Source organism: Rhagoletis zephyria, unplaced genomic scaffold, assembly GCF_001687245.7.
Source record: "Rhagoletis zephyria isolate East Lansing unplaced genomic scaffold, Rhagoletis_zephyria_1.1 Rzeph_scaffold_00061, whole genome shotgun sequence".
In the NCBI taxonomy this organism is placed as follows: Eukaryota; Metazoa; Arthropoda; class Insecta; order Diptera; family Tephritidae; genus Rhagoletis; species Rhagoletis zephyria.
Genome location: NW_016157145.1, coordinates 200,583 through 220,208, shown reverse-complemented (window position 1 = coordinate 220,208; position 19,626 = coordinate 200,583). Strand labels below are relative to the sequence as shown.

General features: G+C 36.6%; 1 protein-coding gene across 3 annotated transcripts in view; it reads left to right on the top strand.

The window, feature by feature from the left end:
* The window catches only part of LOC108370239 (estradiol 17-beta-dehydrogenase 2), a 54,191-nt gene that overhangs the window by 6,277 nt on the left and 28,288 nt on the right, over positions 1 to 19,626 (top strand). Inside the window, exons 1-2 of one of the 3 annotated variants that reach the window (XM_017625554.1) lie at positions 11,513 to 11,905; positions 12,167 to 12,269. The exons of the other annotated variants lie outside the window; for them this stretch is intronic. The gene's annotated coding sequence lies outside the window, so the exon portion shown is untranslated. Of the gene's footprint in view, positions 1 to 11,512; positions 11,906 to 12,166; positions 12,270 to 19,626 lie in introns of those variants that run through there. 3 annotated transcript variants of the gene reach the window in all.

The following is a 19,626-nucleotide window of genomic DNA, read 5'->3' as shown; positions in this document are numbered from 1 at the left end:
GATTCATAGAAAAAAATGTTGTTGTTACAATAAACATTGCCCCGTAAGTGTTGTTTTTTAATAGATGAAAAAGAGCTTATTGCCAAATCCTCAGTGTTGTGATATTAATCCACACACAATCATGAACTACCATCCATTTGATTCTATTAAAAAAGAATTTAAATTACGAATATGTAAAAACACATGCGAAAAACTAAACGCCTGCGCACAGCTGGAATACGAGAAATATTTGAAGAAAGAGTGGAGAAATGATCCATAACTTGCAAAACATTTTTCGTTTCTACAAAAATAAAGCGAACACTATTAAATTGAAGAAACAGTACATGTTCAAAAACCCCGGAGGAGCACTGAAAGAATTCTGTGTTTTAAATTGGCATATTTTGAACGAATTCGGAATGTCTAAGGGGGAAAAGAACCCAACCTTTCTATAAGGAAGCAATTATAGAAAAAGAATTTTCTTACACTGTGGTTATGTCTCCGCCAGCAGTCATTTAAAAGCAGCTAAGGAGAACGACGACACTATTTATTAGATGGCACATTCAACGAGCCAATGTGCCAAAATGCGGGTATAAACAATTATTGATTATTTAATAACGCAACCGAGATCATATAAGTTCATTGATTGGTTTTCACACACTTTTGAAACACAAATTATATGCTTTTTTACTGCAGACAAGTTGTTGCCTCAAAACACAGCAGAAATCTTCCAATCAGGGCTGCCAACTCTCCTTAGTTATGAGGTGCCATATTTAGGATAAAAAAAGTGCCAAAAAATATAGCAATAAAATAAAGCCTCATTTTCAAAACAAAAGTGCAATGATAAAATAAGATAAACCAGTTGATTAGCCTTTATAAATTAGAAAATATGAGTTGAGAAAAAGAAGTGCACGCAAAGGATTTCACAAAAATGTATTGAAATGTTATTTTTTTTACAAAAGTGCCATTTTGGCATTTTGTGCCAAATTGAAAAATTAAGTGCCATTTGAAGTAAAATAGGAACAAATGGCACGGTTTGAGCCAAGTTGGCATCCCTGCTTCCAATAACTTACAAATATAAAAATGTGAAATATTCGATGTTTAAAATATATAAAAATTTTATTTCAACGTATACAAAAAATAAATCTACCTGCGCTACAGCACGTCGGGAGACGGGGAGGGGGGCCGGGGGGCCGCGGCGTAGCATGACGTGGTGTGCGCGCCGGTCGCGCGGGGTACGCGGGGCGCGGTGTGGCGCGCTGACGCGGGCCGCCGCGAAGTTAAGCAAATTTAATGTTTGAAACAGAAATAATGTCAATTGATTTTATTTCGTTTTTAAAAAGGTAATAATGTCAATTGACTTTATTTCGCACCAGGGTGGGAAATAAAGTCAATTGACCTTATTTCCGTTGATCTTATTACCTGTCACCGTTGACGTTGCTGCCGAAGTTTGTTTTCCTCAATATGTATGTACATACGCTTGCAAAGCACTTCAGTATGTATTACAAAAAAAAAAAATAGCAACAAAATACAAGAAAGCAAAACAAAAAAGACATAAAAGCATTTGAAGTCCAGGTGAATAATATAAATGTTAAAATAAATATATGTATGTTTGATATGCTGCCATTTCCATTATGTATGTTAGTTATGTAAATGCACCCAAATGCATTTCGGCGAGAAAGTCTACATATAAACATTTAACAGCGTAAAAAAACAACATTAAATATACATATGTATAGGCAAGAGCCACAAAGTGCACTGACACAACGCATTCATATTCGAATCCGATTATGTATAACAGTATTGAAATTTGGAATTTAATTTGAGAAAACAGTTACCTTACATATGTACATACATACATGCGTGCGTGCGTTTACATACATACCTACATACATATGTATGTAAGTGGGGCTGTAGGTGCGCTTATATTAACGAAATTGAGTTGAGGGGCAAAGAAAGTTGGAAGCGATAGAAGCTGGTAGGAATTTTCCTTAAGCAAATGTTGACAATTCTGGGCTGGTATGCTTAACTTTCATCCTATCGAGATAACTCTATACAAGCGATACGATACGAGCAACATAGGAGAAAAGAAATATAAACAGTTGCACAAAATTTATAAAAAAAAAACAAACATAAAAAAGCTTCCAAGCAAAGTTTGGATCAGCAAGAAGCCCACTCCGACCGTTTTTTTATGTATAACAAAGTATAAGATTATAATAGGTTTGTTCGTCGAAAATCCACAAAGAATTATTCAACACTCAAAATATTAGAGAGTAAGAAAAAATTCTCTCTCATGCTGAGAAACTTGCGCAAATTTCTGCACGAACGCAAATTTGCAGGAATTTGCAGGGTTTCCTGCCAGCTGTTGTCCACGGTTGCATTTCAAACATTAGAAATTTTTATAGAATTTTTAAAATTCTTTCAGATGGACAAAAACAGGATATACATGTATATTTCTTGTTGTTCTGACTTTCTTTAACATACATTTCAATTTCTTTATCGTACTAGCTGTCGGGTTTCTTAAATCGACTCTGGTTCCAATTGCATTCCCATTGCGAATACAATTTTTTACAGCCGTGTTAAGTTCAAATCGTTGGAATTAACTAAATTAATTATATCAACAAGTATTTACTTCCTTTTTCATAAAAAAAAACGCTCGTGCTTATAAATTTTTAAATTTAACGAACTTATTTATTCAAATTATCGTAGACAAAAATGCAACCATGCGACACAATCATATGTTTTTCGTGTTTGCAAATTCTTGCTGGCAAAATTTTTTCCAGCAAGAATTGAGAACTGTTCTTTTGCTCCCACAAATTTTGAGTGTTGGATAATTTTTTGGTCTGCACGAATGCGATTTGGGCAAAAATCATGATAATTCGTATAAATTCGTACAAATTTTTTGCTCGACGAACAAACCTAATATTGTGCAAGATACTAATCGATAAAGCTATCGATATTGAAATCGATAAATCGATTTTTTATTATTTGACAGTGGATATCGATATGTGGGACCGCTATAGAGATCTGAAGAGGGAAGCGAGACGTATTTGCCGCAACAAGAAGAGAGAGGCCGAAATACGTGAGTGCGAAGAGCTTGAAATGCTGGCCGACAGGAGGAATGCCCGAAAATTTTACCAGAGAGTTAGGCGACTTACGGAAGGTTTAAAGGCCGGGGCGCACTCCTGTAAGAACAATAATGGCGACCTAGTAACTGATGTCCAGAGCGTACTTAAATTATGGAGGGAACACTTTTCCGCCCTACTAAATGGTAGCAGCACGGAAAGTTGTGGAGAAGAAGAACCCGAGCCCGCAGTCGATGATGACGGAGTCGACGTTCCACCGCCTGACTATGACGAGGTACGTATAGCAATAACGCGGCTGAAAAACAACAAAGCCGCTGGAGCTGACAGCCTGCCAGCTGAGCTATTCAAGTACGGCGGCGAGGAGTTGATAAGGTGCATGCATCAACTCTTGTGCAGAATATGGTCAGATGAACGCATGCCCGACGACTGGAATTTAAGTGTGCTCTGCCCAATCCACAAGAAAGGTGACCCCGCCATTCGCGCCAACTACCGCGGGATCAGCCTTCTAAGCATAGGTTACAAGGTCTTATCGAGCGTATTGTGTGAAAGACTGAAGCCCACCGTCAATGAACTGATTGGGCCTTATCAGTGTGGCTTTAGACCTGGCAAATCCACCATAGACCAGGTATTCACAATACGCCAAATCTTGGAAAAGACCCGCGAGAAAAGGATCGACACTCACCACCTATTTGTCGACTTTAAAGCCGCTTTTGACAGCACTAAAAGGAGTTGCCTATACGCCGCTATGTCTGAATTTGGCATCCCCTCAAAACTCATACGGCTGTGTAAAATGACGTTGAGCAATACCACCAGCTCCGTCAGAATTGGAAAAGACCTCTCCGAGCCGTTCGCCACAAAACGGGGTTTCAGACAGGGCGACTCCCTTTCATGTGACTTCTTTAATCTGATGTTGGAGAAGATAATAAGAGCTGCAGAACTGAACCGCTCAGGAACAATTTACTATAAGAGCGTGCAATTGCTGGCTTATGCCGATGACATCGACATCATCGGTAACAAAAACCGCGAAGTCTGTTCTGCCTTTTCCAAGTTGGATAGGGAAGCAAAGCGCATGGGTCTGGTGGTAAACGAGGACAAGACGAAGTATCTCCTGTCATCAAACAAACAGTCAGCACATTCGCGCCTTGGCACCCACGTCACTGTTGACAGTTACAATTTCGAGAAAGTAGAGAATTTCGTTTACTTGGGAACCAGCATTAACACCGATAATAATGTCAGCATTGAAATCCAACGTAGAATCACTCTTGCCAACAAGTGCTACTTTGGACTGAGTAGGCAATTCAGGAGTAAAGTCCTCTCTCGACGTACGAAAACCACGCTCTATAAGTCACTCATCATGCCCGTGCTGGTATATGGCGCAGAAGCATGGACAATGACAACATCCGATGAGGCGGCTCTTGGGGTGTTTGAGAGAAAGATTTTGCGGAAGATTTACGGTCCTTTACGCGTTGGCGACGGCGAGTACCGCAGACGATGGAACGATGAGCTGTATGAGCTTTACAACGATATGGACATAGTGCAGCGAATTAAAATACAGCGGCTCCGCTGGCTTGGTCATGTCGTTCGAATGGACACCGACGCTCCAGCTCTGAAAGTATTCAACTCGGAACCCGCTGGTGGTAGCAGAGGAAGAGGGAGGCCCCCACTGCGATGGAAAGATCAGGTGGAGAAGGACTTGGCTTCACTTGGCGTTTCCAATTGGCGTCAGTTGGCACAGAGGAGAAACGACTGGCGTGCTTTGCTGAACTCGGCCAAAATCGCTTAGGCGGTTACAGCGCCAAAAAAGAAGAAGAAGAAGAAGAAGAAGAAGAAGGCTATCGATATGCATACATACATATGTATACACATAGATATCAATAGGGGTATTTACGATCCGGTGCATTCTGTCTAGCATGGTGCATAGATGGCATAAATAGCATCAATGGCTAATTTTGTTTTTGTTTGAACACATGAAACAACGACAAAATTATCCAATCATGCTATTTATGCTATCTATGTTCCATGTTAGTCAGTATGCACCGGATCGTGAATATGCCTATTGTCATTTATTTTAGATTTTTTAAATATGTACATCTGCTAAATATTCAGCCCTATTATGGTTGTCGACGTCAATGTGGAGGTAATTTTTTCAACCCCAGCTACGCTGACCACAGTATTTTTGCGAGGGACACCTTTCCTCAAAAATACTGTGATCAGCGTAACTGAAGTTGGATTTAAGAGGGTTATTTTTTGTGAAAAAAATAACATCGACGTCGACGTCGACAACCATAATAGGGCCGATTGTCTCCCATTTTGCTTTCTTATGGCAACTGTGAGGAATGTGCGATAGCAAACACTCTTTCCGAATTTTAGCTCGGATTCATTGCACGTATCGAATAACTACAAATAGCCAGATGAAAATGTAAGAAATGCAAATATAGAATCATTTTGGGCGAGTGCAAGTTGCATTTTTTTGTTTTTTTTCTTTTTAAGGTACGCTTTCAAGCGAAGTGTGCCAACGAGCAAAGCAATCAAATCACCAACCACTACGAGCACTCAGTCTAACAACAAAAACAATGGCAAAAAATAACAAACAATTTTTAATGGCTTGACATCCGCGAACAGCAGTTGTGCGATGGCTGATCTTATAAACAATTCACGATTTTACTCCAAATTAGCAGTTCGTTCGGAGCAATACAATGCGACGCTGGAGTTTCACTGTGTGGCGGCAAATAAAATTGATGGGTACGAAAAATAATAAAATACGTAGATAAAAATACCTACTTACATATATATGTATGTACATTAGGGTGGTCCAAAAATACACGTGGAAAAGTAAAGTCGGAATTTTTATGCTCTCACCCCCTAGGATTGTTCTATACCGAAAAAAAAATATCCCAATTTTTTTATTTCAAAATTAAAAGATATTTAGAGGTCGCTCAAAGCGCCCAAAATTTTCCATGTATTTTGTATGGGGGAAAAACAACTTTTCGTAGAAATGGTATAGAATTCTTAAAAATCAATATTTTTCTATGAGAGAACTCAATTTGTCTGCAGCAGATTCCCTATAATAATACTCAAATTTTTATTTAACCATTTTTTCATCGCAACTTTAATTTATAGGTCCGCCAAAAACCCCGAAAAATTCAATGGGGGGGACCAATAAAAAATCGTTAGTATTAAAAAATGGTTAAATAAACAATTGGATCTTATTACTGAAAGTCTCCTGAAGAGAACCAGAGTTTTCCGATCGAAAAATTGGGTTTCAAATATCTCGACTATGCGCCACCTAGCTTCAAGTCTCACTATTTAGCTCATAGGGAAGGGAGGTGGTTGAAAATTAATGCAAGATTTTACCTAAACAAACATGCATTGAAAGTTGAATAAATGCTTGTGAAAAGAATTACGTTAAAAAGGAAGAAAAAACTAAAAAAAAGAAAGGTTTAAAAAAAATATGTATTAAAAATGGTTGGCAAAAATTTAAGCAAAAGAAAGTTAGAAAAAACTAAAAATGATGTAGTAAAAAAATAAAAACTAACACCCAAATTCATAAAAATTAAAGAATACTGCTTTATTTTTCGAAAATTTGTATGAAAATGTCCCTATATAGAGCTCTTTATATCTACTTTATTTTTTATGAATAAGGTCCTAAAAATTTAAATGAAGCTAAACAAAATTAAATTTCGACATATTTCGATTCCGGGAAAGTAGTTATTCTTTTTGGTCCTACCGACAGCCACGTCGTTCCCATAACAGCCGGGTCTACCCAAGGTCTGTTCAACCAACGGCATTCCTCAAAACTTCTTGGCGGAGTTTCTATGTTGTTACAACAACAACAATGGCACAATTATGCTTTCCTGTGTTGCACCCATATTTTAGCGCAAACGAGCTGAAATTGTTATGCGCTCACGTGAAAAGCGCTGAGGCTTCAAAATCTCAGTAGCTTCTGCTGCGAAAAAGGTGCTGGCACACTCATTCGTCGTACACGCCCTTTTTTTACCCGACTTCCAAAAAAGGAGGAGGTTATCAGTTCGTCGGAATATTTTTTTTTTTTTTTTTTATGTATGTTACCGTTGCACCACGTCAACCGATTTCAATAATACGGTAAGGTAGTGTCTCGGAGGTGGTCCCATACTAATTTGGTTTAGATCCGATCATTGGATCATGAAATATATAGATATATATATATTTTTTTTAAGTCAGTTTTTTTTTGCTAAAAATTACTTGTTTAAATACCTTTTTCTATGCATTTTTTTATGTGTGAAAAATCGGTTTTCTTTGTATGTGCATATTTTCCCATTTGAAAAGCCTTACTAAAGGCAATCCACAATTTTCCTACCAAACATTATTTTACCTTGCGGCAACCGCAGGCACTCAGTCAAGCATTGTTTGCGCGTTGGTTTTAATGAATTTCTCTGGAATATTTTTCGAATCGAATATCATGCCAAAAATATAGGAAACGTGCATGCGCGCGCACCTTATTTGCATTTCAGTCATCTTTCAAGATCGTAGGAGCCCAACGGGCGCGCGGAATCCTGCTTGTTGGCTGCTGTGCCCCGCTTGCAAGCACCATGGACAGCTTTTCTATTTTTTTTTTTAAATTTTTTTTCAAGTAAACAGGTTTGGTTGGTCGACTATTTCATTAAATATTTTGCTGTTTCCTTCTCCTCAATCGCACGCGACATATTGACACATCACCACCGTCCGCTTCAGTTCATCCAGCGCTCCGCATCACATTGCTTTTTTGAAGTTGAAGTCAACCTACAAAACTCGTCATCAGCTCCATTGCTAGAGGCTTGCTCACGATAGTAGCTGTTGTGTCGTCCGCAAGCGCATATAGAGCGTAATTTTTCCACAACAGCACAGCACAGCACGGCGACGCACTGCACTCCAGTTGGGTCAGCACGTACGGAATGTGCGAATTTAGCACAGCAGCAAAAAAAAAATATAATAATAATGGGAAGCCATCAAAGCTGTAGAGGTTGGGCTGCGCTTACAAACTCGCTTTGTCCCGATCGCCAGCGCTTTGCTAAAACTCGTTGTGGATGCGCGCGCATGCGCACTTTTAGTTAGATGCCTCAATGGACACATCAATAGCCGAAGGCTGGCAGCGCTTTGTTGCCGCTCGAACGTTGGAATGTGGTAATGGCTTCGGGTGGCAGCTGAGACGACAACAGTGGCACTAAATTTTTTTTTTGTTTGCCAGCTAAATTGTTTGTAAATACTTTGCGCTGTAGTTGGATGCTGCAGAGTTATTAATTTTTAGATAATTTAGAAATTGGCGCTTTTACATAAGAAAGTCGAATTGCATTTAAATTGCCATTACGTTGTGTGGTCGCAAATTAGGCACCGACGTAACTTTTCTATCAAGTAAATTTAATTTTTATGTGCAAAAATGCAAACATTATTTTAGAAAAATTTCTTTGTGAAGTAACCGCGAAATTTCAGGTGATTTATTGAATATTAACAAAGACTTGATGCGATGCTACACTTTGCTACTGAGCCGTACTAGTTTTAGATGGCAACTCTATATATAAAGCTCTCGTACTATAAAAAGTTTATATTCGAACACGTCGGTCAGCCCAGCAAAGTCTTTCTGCTTCTGAGGAACGGCTCTTTGATGATGATCAGTATCTAACTTCGTATGTCCAAGTTGCTTTCGGTCTACCTACAAATTCCTAGAACTACTTCACTTATTTTTTGTCTGGCCAATGTGTGACATAACTACAGAATATGCTCCGAACGGAATCGGCATTCTGTCTGCGAGGGCAGACCGTTCATGTGTGGGACTAGCGAGTAACCTGGGTTTTCGAAGGGCACGCATTTCCCCTAGTACTAACTGCTTTCTGAGTTTGTTCCCTCTGAAATTAGTAGTCTCCAAGAGAACCAGTAGCTCGTTTCTGTAACAATTCTCTGCCAAGGCGAATTCATATATGAATCGTAGCCTTGTTCTCTACTGCTGGTGAGTTGTAAATAACGACGTATATTCTCTACCAGTAGATAAATAATCGGTAGAGAAGAGTTACAGAAACGAACAGATGTGGTCTGAACCTCAGTATTGTGAACAAACAGCACAAGCTCAGAATAATTCTCAGAAAACACCAGACCACCCTCTGACACCAGACACCAGCCTGATTTCTGGATCATCACGTCTTTACGCGATCTTTGTACCAAGTTCATCGTCAGAGAATAAATCAGATACGTTTGAATTTTGAAGTCTAACTTAGTCTTGGTGTATCGTAGGAATGAATAGGTTTTTCTGAAATCGAACCTAACTCTGTTGAAGAAGGTCGTTCAACCACCTTAAGGCACGATGCACATTAGAGCGATACGATACGCGATACGCGATACGATATGAAAGCGACATCGAAATGCGTGCAGGACACATAAGAGCTATACGACACGCGATACCATATGCGTGTGACAGCAAACCGTGCCGCTCGGCCGATACGCAGGCGATATTATTCAGTTTTCATAGCTTCCTACCAATTCCCACGTACTCAGCATGCCGATTACGCTTCCATATCGTTCACGCTTCCATATCGTATCGCGAATCGTATCGCTCTAATGTGGTGCCTAATAATTGTTTATCTCAAGATCAACATTTGGCAGGCATTTGTTCCATCGTGGGGGACATTGACGCCTACTCTTGACGAGAAGATTATTTCTTTTGCCTATGGCACCGTAAGCTTCTATCAAATTCAACTTCGGCTAGCTCAAACGGATGAAGTTATCGTAAGGCCTGCTGTGGCCTTAAAATTCTTATGTGACTCTTGATCGCAGCTCATTCAGCTAACAAACACCAAATGAACCTCCAGGGTCCGAATGAACCAGAACCCTTCCCTCAACTTAGCCCACTCCGCTAGAAAATTCCTCGAAGCAGAGACAAAAGGAAATAAATGATAAAGCTTCTGTGATGTCCAAAATTTTTTTTTTTTAATTTTCATCTTAGGTCGCCAGCGGCTAAACACTTCCCGCAACTTTTGCGTGTGAAAAATAGTCAGCTATCAATGAATCAAAGATAACTAATTATCTACACTAATAACAATAAATTCAAATATCGCCTTGACTAGCTACCGACAGTGTAACGTTAGAGGTCAGAGGCACCATACTATTGCAACATTCTCCAACACAAATATGCACATATGTCTGTTCATAAGCGAGCGTGTCTTTGTCATTAGAAGCGCAGAAGAATTCGCGTAATTTTCCCACATAACGAGTTGGCGATCAATGAAACCACAAATATTCTATCGTCACCGCAAACCGCAGGAGGAAGCCAAATCACAAATCACAAATAGAAGTTAAAAGTCGCAGTGCTGCGATTTCTAGATTGCAATTGAATTACAGCCGAGAGTCACACGGCGCAATTGGAGCCTCTTACAGCCAAACAGCTAACAGCACCAAAGCGCACAAGAACACCGTTGACGACGAGGTGACGAAGCCAGTGGAGCGTAGCAAGGCGGCGATGGGCGACGAGCGGCATTGAATGTTCTACTCGCCGCATATGGCTTTGTTGCCGCATCATTGAAATAGACCAATGGACGGTCTGTTAGCTTGGAAGCAACTGTTATTCGAAAGACCGTTGTTCAATGGCTGACTGGCTGACTGACTTCCAGATTGACTAAAGTGCTGGACTGACTGACAGCCAGACGGACGCGAAATCGCGCGCTAATATATGCCGTCATAAAGCCGAGAAAATCGCATGAAAGTAGAAGAGAAAAGAAAATCTAATGGAGCGAATAGTGATAAACAAAATCGTAACAAAACAAACACTGCGCCAGGCAATGTTAAAGAACAGTTGAACGCAACAACTGCGAACGAGCCACAGAAATTGTAAAGTCACGCGCAAGTGGTTGAGTGTGAGCTTGGCTGCTTCTTGTTGCGCCGCTTGAACGGTGAATTGCTGCAATTATTGAAATTTTGTCAACGTTGAATGGCAGCGCATAGCAGCTGTGGCGACCAGAGCAGCAACAAAAGTAACACATTGATGGAGCCCGCTCGCGTGCATGCCATGGCTGTTATTGAAAAACAACACTGCGCTAAAATGCTGATCTGCGCGTATTTGCGCCGGCGCGCAGAATGCGGCATGAAGGTGGGCTATACTCTCCCACTAACGCCTATACAAGTAACGCGTCCACAAAGTATGGTACCGCAAGAGAGTTAGTAAAGTCAGAAAAGTAGTGGGTGAGACGCGGCAAGCAGACAACGTTAGCGACGGGGCTATGAAGCGCGTCTTCGTAATCAACACAGGCACGTATTTCAAAGCATTCTTATGTTTTTTTTTTTTAATTTATTTTTTGAATGTATAAATACTTCGTGCACTTAAGACTCATACAAGCAGCGCGCATACGAAGCTAGGTGAGCTCCTAAGGTAGCGCGCGACGTATGGAGCATGGCTGGAGTATTGAAGCCAACGCTAGCTTATTTTTCGCGAGCTCAGCGTCTTTCGTTGTTGGACTCGGCGCTCAGGCTTAACGTCTTCGTAGTTGCTAGCGCTCAAGCAGTCTTCGATTTGCACGCGTCTTATGAACAACGTCGTCTTCGCTGACGTGTAATTGTTGCCGAGTTTTAATTCTTCGCTGGTCGTGCGTCTACGCAGCGCGCTGTTAACGCTATAAGTAATCCGGTCTGCGAACAAAATCCGGTCGTTCGATTGCACTTTGCATTGCCCGCCCCCTAATAAGCGAGTTTTGTTGACTGCAGTCAAATGGATGTGTATACAGCGCAGAAATATTAAAATTTTGAATTGTTTATTTTTGCTGTCTGCGAATTTTTTTGCTACAAAAAATAAAAACGAAAAAAAATTATTTCAAGACAATAGCAACAAATTGGAAGTGGTTAAAGTGGTCAGTTTGGTGGAGCAAAATTTAATTTATTTTTTAAAATTTCTCGTTACTCCTTGCGGTTGTGTGCGCTATGAATGTGTGTTAACCATTGGCGTTTTGTTTTTAATTTTTTTTTATTTTTTGTTTCGTTTTCTGTTTAAAAAATTTTTTTATCACACACATTCATATGCCCACCTTCGTCTAATAAAATGTTTGATAAATGAGCGGATAACTTGGAAATCGGATTACGTTTTTTTCGGATTTCTGCTTTTGTTTTTGCAGCGCGTTTCGAAAATTTTACTATTAAGACAGCCACTTGTCTTGGACTTGGGTTTTATACGTCACCGTACGTACATACATACCACCGCATAAGGTTATAGAAAAGGTAAGTGGGACACACGCGCGCGCTCTTAGGCTAAGGGTTAATAAGCATTAAAAATTTCACTTCAAAATTTTAAGTTAAATTAAAAAAGGGTTTGATGCGGTTATACGCAAAAGTTGGCGTGAAATTTTTGCCAACCTATAGTTGGCTAAAGATCAACAGTTCTTGCTTCCGTTTACCGCTTGGTTCTTATAAAGATATGTCTTTACTTGAAGGCTAAGACAAACGCGCAAAATTGAATCGCTCGAAAGCTTGCTCGAAAGCTCGATTGAAATGCTATTACAGATGAGTGAATAAAATCAGATATATACTATAACGACACTAGAACTAGGGCTCCTGAGTAAAAAAACATAAATTGAGATCTTGATTTCGTTCGTGCTGAGGAGAGGAATCAAATATTAGCGACGGGAGTTTTAGTTTAAATTTTCCTGAATCTTTCGAGCGCAACTTCGCTTGCATCGAATGCTTGAAAATCTGAAGCAGAAAAAGACATGCTTTCGAAACAGTAACGACCAGAAAGGGCTTTTACTCAGTGCGCGTTCATATTGAATCCATAGAAAGCTCCAAAAAGCCTCGCTAGTGGTATATATTTTTAATCGTGACTATTTCAATACCTGTTTTTGTTTTACAGGGAAACCCGCTTAAGTACCCACTTAAAACACTTCTGAGAAAAATGTTTAAAATTATGATGAGTCTTTTTTTAAGTGTTCTACAAAATCTTAAGCTTAGGTTTATAAGGTATTTGTTAGGGAAAATCTCAAAAATTAATAAATAAACATAAGTGGCAAACAATATCATTTTGAATTTGGTACAAAATTACACACCATTGCACTATATATTTTCTTTAAAAAAGTTTCTCTTTACTTGTTTGTGTGTTTAAATAACGATTTTGGTTTTAAACTATGCATACTTCATTAAGTGTTGTTAATCAAGTATTTATGTAAGTTAACGAGAAGATGTAACTACCCGTTGTACCCGCATCGAGGTACTTAAGCGGGTTCTTTTAAGTACCCAACCCGCCTAAGTACCTCAAAAAATGCAAGCTTTCACAGAAGAGGCTGGTTTACTTGAAGCAGCAACGACGAGAGAGAGCTTTTACTCAGCTTAAAAAAACTTTGCATACATGATTTGTTTAAGTTTCAATCGGTTTCTAATAAAATTGACCCAACAGCCCGCTGTCTGTTAATTATAGATATCAAAGAAAAATTAATATGAGTGGTCTTTATTAGAGCAGCAGAAACCAAATAAAAAATTTTTATAATTTTTTTCTGTCTGTGTATTTGTACGCGCATCACTAAAGATGGATTGAGTGCCGTTTTCACTGATGTATTGCTATAGGTCTGACTTAAAATGAAGAAAAAAAAGATTATTAGAGAGTTGCTACCTGTTTGTAAATTGCAGTTTAAATAAATTGATAAGATAAAGCAAATACTGCAGTTTGGAAGGTTGCCATCTGTTTGCAAATTTTATTTAAATTGATAAGATAAATTCAATATTGCAATATGGGTATCAAACTAAATGGGTTTAAAAACGTTTACTACGGCAAAAAAAATTTAAGGAGGGTTGCCACCTGTTTGAATAATTTTATTCAATAATATGGATAAAAAACGAAATATTAGATACAATACAGGTATCAAACTAAAGTGCTTTAACAAAGTTTACTGTCAAAAATATTTTTGAAGCGGGTTGCCACCTATTTGAAAAATTGAAATCAAGTTAAATTGATAAGATAAGGTAAATATTTAATTAATAAAACTTTGAAGAAAGTGCGCTATATGTATACTCAAGTTATAAGATTATAAATTACATTTCCAAGAAAAAGTCGATACTTCACCTACTATCTCAATACCTTCGAAAGTATATGTATTAACTAACACCCTGATTCATAAAAAATAAAAAATGCTTCATAAATCTAAAATTTGTTTAAAAATCGCACTTCATAAAGCTCTTTAAATCTATTTTATTTTTTCTGAATAAGGCCTTAAGAGTTTTGGGAGGGAGTAACCACACAAAACTACTTTTAAGGCGCAATGAAGCACGCCGGGTATTTGCTAGTATGTATTACATAAGCATTCTCAATAGATATTTGTATGATTAATAAGTAGCCTTGAATAAAATGCTCATATATACATACGCATCGCACAGCGTCTTCAAAAGAGTCACAACTCAAAATAATACATTCTTCAGAAATTGCGAAAAACTATTTCGTCGTAGCACAAGCTAATCATATGGGCAAGGCGAGACTTTACCTTAGGTTTTTTTTGAACAAATTATAACAAAAATTTGCTCCCGCTTTTGCTGAAAGGTAAATATAAGCTCTGTGTACATTCTTTGCGCATAATTTCGAAAATGCCAAATTTTGAGTTGTGCCTCTTTTGAAGACGGTGTGCGATATGTACTATGTATGCATGTCAATATGTATATGAACTTAATTGCCTGCTTATTCGCGGTCGAGTTAATAATTTATCTATATATTATGAGCCGTAATTGATTAGTATTTATAAACAAATCATTCAATAACTTGTTTGTAAGCAAAATAACTCAATTTATGTAAGCTTAAATTTCGCTCATTTACTTCAATAGTGCCGTCATCCAAAAAATACAAATATTGAGTTAGGGACGCATAAATTACCGCCACCTCGTCTCAGTATCTCGCTAGAACAAAATATGTACCTATTCATTTTTACTATGGGAGTTTATGTAAACTTTACAGCCGTTTTTCTCGAGTTTGTTTTTTTAGTTATGATACTATTGAAGAAAATGAGCGATATGTATTTGTAAGTATGTATATATGTACATGAATATGTACAATATACTATAAATATGTATATGAATACATACATACATAGTTACTTTTTGGTTGAAGTCGCCAAATGTGGTTTGAACTATGCGGGTTTTCTTGTCAGCCGCTGCATTTAGTGTCTATAAGTATGTATGTACTATACGTGAATAAGTATGTATGTTTACACATCGGTATGTGTCTACGTATGCACTCATTATTCCATTGCTTGTAATTGTAATGAGAGACCAATTAACTTTAAATAACAGCCAAGCAAAACAATCAAATGAATATTATACATACATACATACATACCCACTTCCTTTGAAATGAGATCATCTGCGATTTAATAAAAAAAAAATTAAGTGCAAGCAAACAAACGCTTATAACGTTCTCAAGCGAATATTTCAGGCCGCGCAACAATTATGCAATTTTGTACATAAGTTGAATCTTGGGCATATTTGTTAAAGAAAAAAATATGCAGTGTGGGTGAACATCAGCATATTAAAGTAAAAATTAGGAGAATAAGATTTTGTTAAGGAAAAGTGCTGAAAAAAATTAGTAGTCAACACTGGCTAAAGCGTTAATTAGTACTCATGTTGAATTCTTTTCCATTTTTTTTAAATTTGAAAAGGATTCTTTTTTAATTTTAAAAATTTCTAACACTAACGTAATAAATAAAACGTAATAACGTAAGCGAAATTTGTTTCAAAACTTTATTTTTGATGCAGAAATATTCCAAGAGCATCTAGATGCAGTTCTGCATCAAAAAGAAAATAAAAAAAAAAAATATCGGAAGATTTCTTGCATAAAAATTTTGAAGTACTTGAAGAATAGTTTTGGACATATAGATGCGAATTATTTGTTAATTTTTTATTTTTTTTTTCAAAATTAAGTACCTACATATGTTAATTTTCTTAAGTGAAAACAAGGTTTCGCAGAATTTGTGCCCTTTAGTAGGTAAAATGGATTTTTAGAAACATTTTTAAGAGGAAGCTTGCTAGAGAATTTTCTTGGAAAGAAAACGCTGATTTCTAGTTTAGAATTAAAAATTAAATTTGTAAAAAATTAGTTTTCTTGAAGGTTGTAACAAAAGCAAACAAATTTTGGTCACATGTTATAATATCAATAAGTGAGAAGATTTTTGGTGATTTAAGTATATTTTATTGCAAATTTTCTAAAATTTAGGAATTGAAATATTTTTTTTTTATTTTAGGGTTTTTTTTTGGAATTTTAAATTTTTCTTTACACTTTTTTGTTTTTAAATTAATACTTTTAGGTTTGTTTTCTAAAAATTTTAAATTTAAATTATATACATACATATGTACATACTTAATTGTAATATTTTCAAATTCGTTTTCTTTAAATATAAGTAAGTTTTTTAGGTAATTCAGGAATATTTTATTGAAAATTTTAAAAAGTTAAAAATATTAAGTTAAAAAAGTTTTAATTCAAGAAAATGTTAAGACTGTTTGGGTTCAAGAATTTTAGAAAAGTTTTAAATATTTTTATTTATATAAATATAAAAAGACGGTTTCTTAAATTACTTTTCTAAAAACTTTTATTTAATTAGTCAAAGTTTTTCGTAAAAAATGTGTAATTTTTTTAAATAATTTATTATTATCATTATTATGAGTTATCACTACTCAAAAATGTTTTGCGTGGTTAAAAAACAATAGCAAATGCTACGACTAATTACCAGCTATTTTTTCAGCATTAGAACACCTACAAATGGCGTCTTTAACTGCTTTGTAAGCGATTATTTCATGTTGTAATATTTGTGCACACATTTATATGTAAATACATATGTACATTTACTACTTTCTGCCTTCGCATACCGACATTTATTTTTTGTATAAATATATACATACATATTTATGTATTTTATATATACTTAAGTACAGCATGCTGTCATCTCCAATGGCATTTGTGAGGCACGACTTGACGTGATTTTGAAATCTATAAGCACATATTTGTTATGCGAAGCCACAGAGTGGGACAGATACGCGCGATTGCGAAGGGAAAACGCCAACTAAACAAGATTGGAGACACACCTTAAAACAGAAGAAAAAAATGAACAATAAACCAAAGAATGTGAAGTTCAATGAAGATACACGCATGTTGATATTGCTTACATACATACAAACATATGTACATATTTGCATCAGTGAGAATTGAAGTTTCTTGAGCATTTTTACATATGCAGAAAAAGCGTTGAAATTACCAGTTGGCGCACCAAAAAAAAATTAGTTTTATTTTCTTATTTTCCATTTTTTATTTGTAATTTTACTTGCAGTTTTTATTTTTCTATTTTCTCAATTTTTCTAGCATACAAATGAGCATTTAATTTTATTCTCGAATTTTTTCTGTGCTTTTTAGCAAATTAAATTATTTTTGCGTTTTCGCTGTCGCTAAAACCAACTTTTTTTCGCAAAGTGGTTCGTCTTGAAATATAAATGAACCTGTCGCAGACACTACTTCAATGTCAAACAAGTTTGAGTAGTAAAAATAATACATATAATAAAGTCTCAGCGACTGTTGCTGGCAAGTGTGATTATTTAGGGTTATTCAATGCTTGGCACAGAAACTGCAAGTTCCCTTCACAAACAAAATTGTAGATACGAAAATAAAAGAAGGGAAAAGAAAACCGGATTTTAAACATCAAAAAAAAAAAAAAAACTGACCCAGGGTGACTGTATTTACTCCTGACAGATCAGCTGCGAGTTAAAAATTAGTTGACTCAAGTCACGCTTCAATCAACAAAATTTTTCTTTTCTCAGAAAAAACTTATTTTTGAATATTATTTCCATATAGCGGAAATATAAGAAAAGAAGTTGGGCCTAACCCTGTCTAGCTTATAAAAATTTGAATTCCAAACAGGCTTGCGTCTGTTCAGCGTCACCGCTTTTGCTTTTCTTTTACATTTAATAGCCAAGCAACTAGCTTGCTACTCATCTAAATTGCTAATGTTTCAGGTTTTAATAGAATTTTTTATTAGCAGTTTGCGCATTTTTTATGCATGCACAGAATTTAGTTGCTGTGAAAATTAGTGGCGAACAAGAAAATAAAGCAAAAAATTATTAAAGTTGTTTAGAGATATTTTTTTAAATGTTTTTATTTCCAGTGTTAGTGCGTTTAAAGCTGGTTACGAGAATAAGAAAAATTTGGTAATAATTATTTATGTATATTTTAAAATATATCGTACATATACGTATATACATCATTGTCACGCCAGATGCCTTTCTACTTACTACATTATTTCTTTTAAATTCCGTTTCTCCAGATTCCTTTTAGTTAGTCGCTTTGGAGGCCTCTATTTCCGGTTTTCGAAACTCGATACAATAGTTGTGTTTAATGAGCTGCTCTAGGTGACGCCAGGTTAAGATATCTCATAAAATTGTGTTTCATGAGGATTTTTCTTGCTCTAACTTACTCTACTTTTTGTTTCATGATTCTGCGCTAAGTGGAACTAGAGCACGATTTTCTGTACCAGCTTTTTTGATGCAGTAACTTAGAGCAAGCAACTGTTTTGAGAACTTCTGCCTGAAAAGTGTTTCATGAGATTTCTGATCAGAGTTGCTCCAACTTGATCTATTGTTTTTTGGCAGCTGCTCGATCCTGCTCTAACTTGAGCTGCTCTGCACTTTTTGCGGTTTCATTAAACACAACTATAATTTCTAACTCGTGAAAGGACAATATGTTACTCATACGTTCTGACGAACCCTTTTACCTTCCTTTTATTAGCTCGGGATGTAACTATAGGGCTATTCGCGATCCGGTGCAAATGGCCTAGCATCATTGCATTGCAAATTTGTATTGCAAATTATTTGCAATACACAAACAAAATACACGCATTTGCATTTGTCATGGCTTGACAAATTTGCAATACATAAAATCCATAGCATAAAAATGCTATGCTTTGCATTCATAAACAAAACCAAAGCTGATGCACAAAAATTGTTTTGCAAAAGCTTTACCATGACAGTTTAATAAAGGTCGCTCACAATCCATGGCATATTTCTGCAATTGCATAAATTTGTCAGCTCTTATGCACCGAATCGCGAATAGCTCTTATGTAACATTGATGCGCTTAAAAGATGCAGCGACTTCTATTCTCAAGTTACATACCTGATGACAGTACGAATGGCAATTATAATAGGGAGGTTTTAGTTTTTTAAACTATAATTTTATTTCCTACATATGTAATCAAATCACATCTCCACATCTCATCGCATCGCTTTGTGCCCTCATCTCTTTCAATTACTTCAAAAAGTGGATATCTCATGCCAATTTGGATGTATTTTCGAAGTGCCGAGCCCTGCAGCCACTGCACAAAAACACTTTTCAATGTATAGAGCACATTACATCATCACATATTTAACACCACATCACATCTCAACTACTTAATAAGATCATATGGGCTAATATCCTACATCTTGTATCGCTTATCGCGGGTATCTCATCCGACAGCATTTCCAGACGTTTTATTTTCCATAAAAAATCATCGCTTTCTATTAAATATATATTTAAAGACGCTCAGGTGATTCGCTGTTCCTTTATGCATTTTACTCATACGTCCCG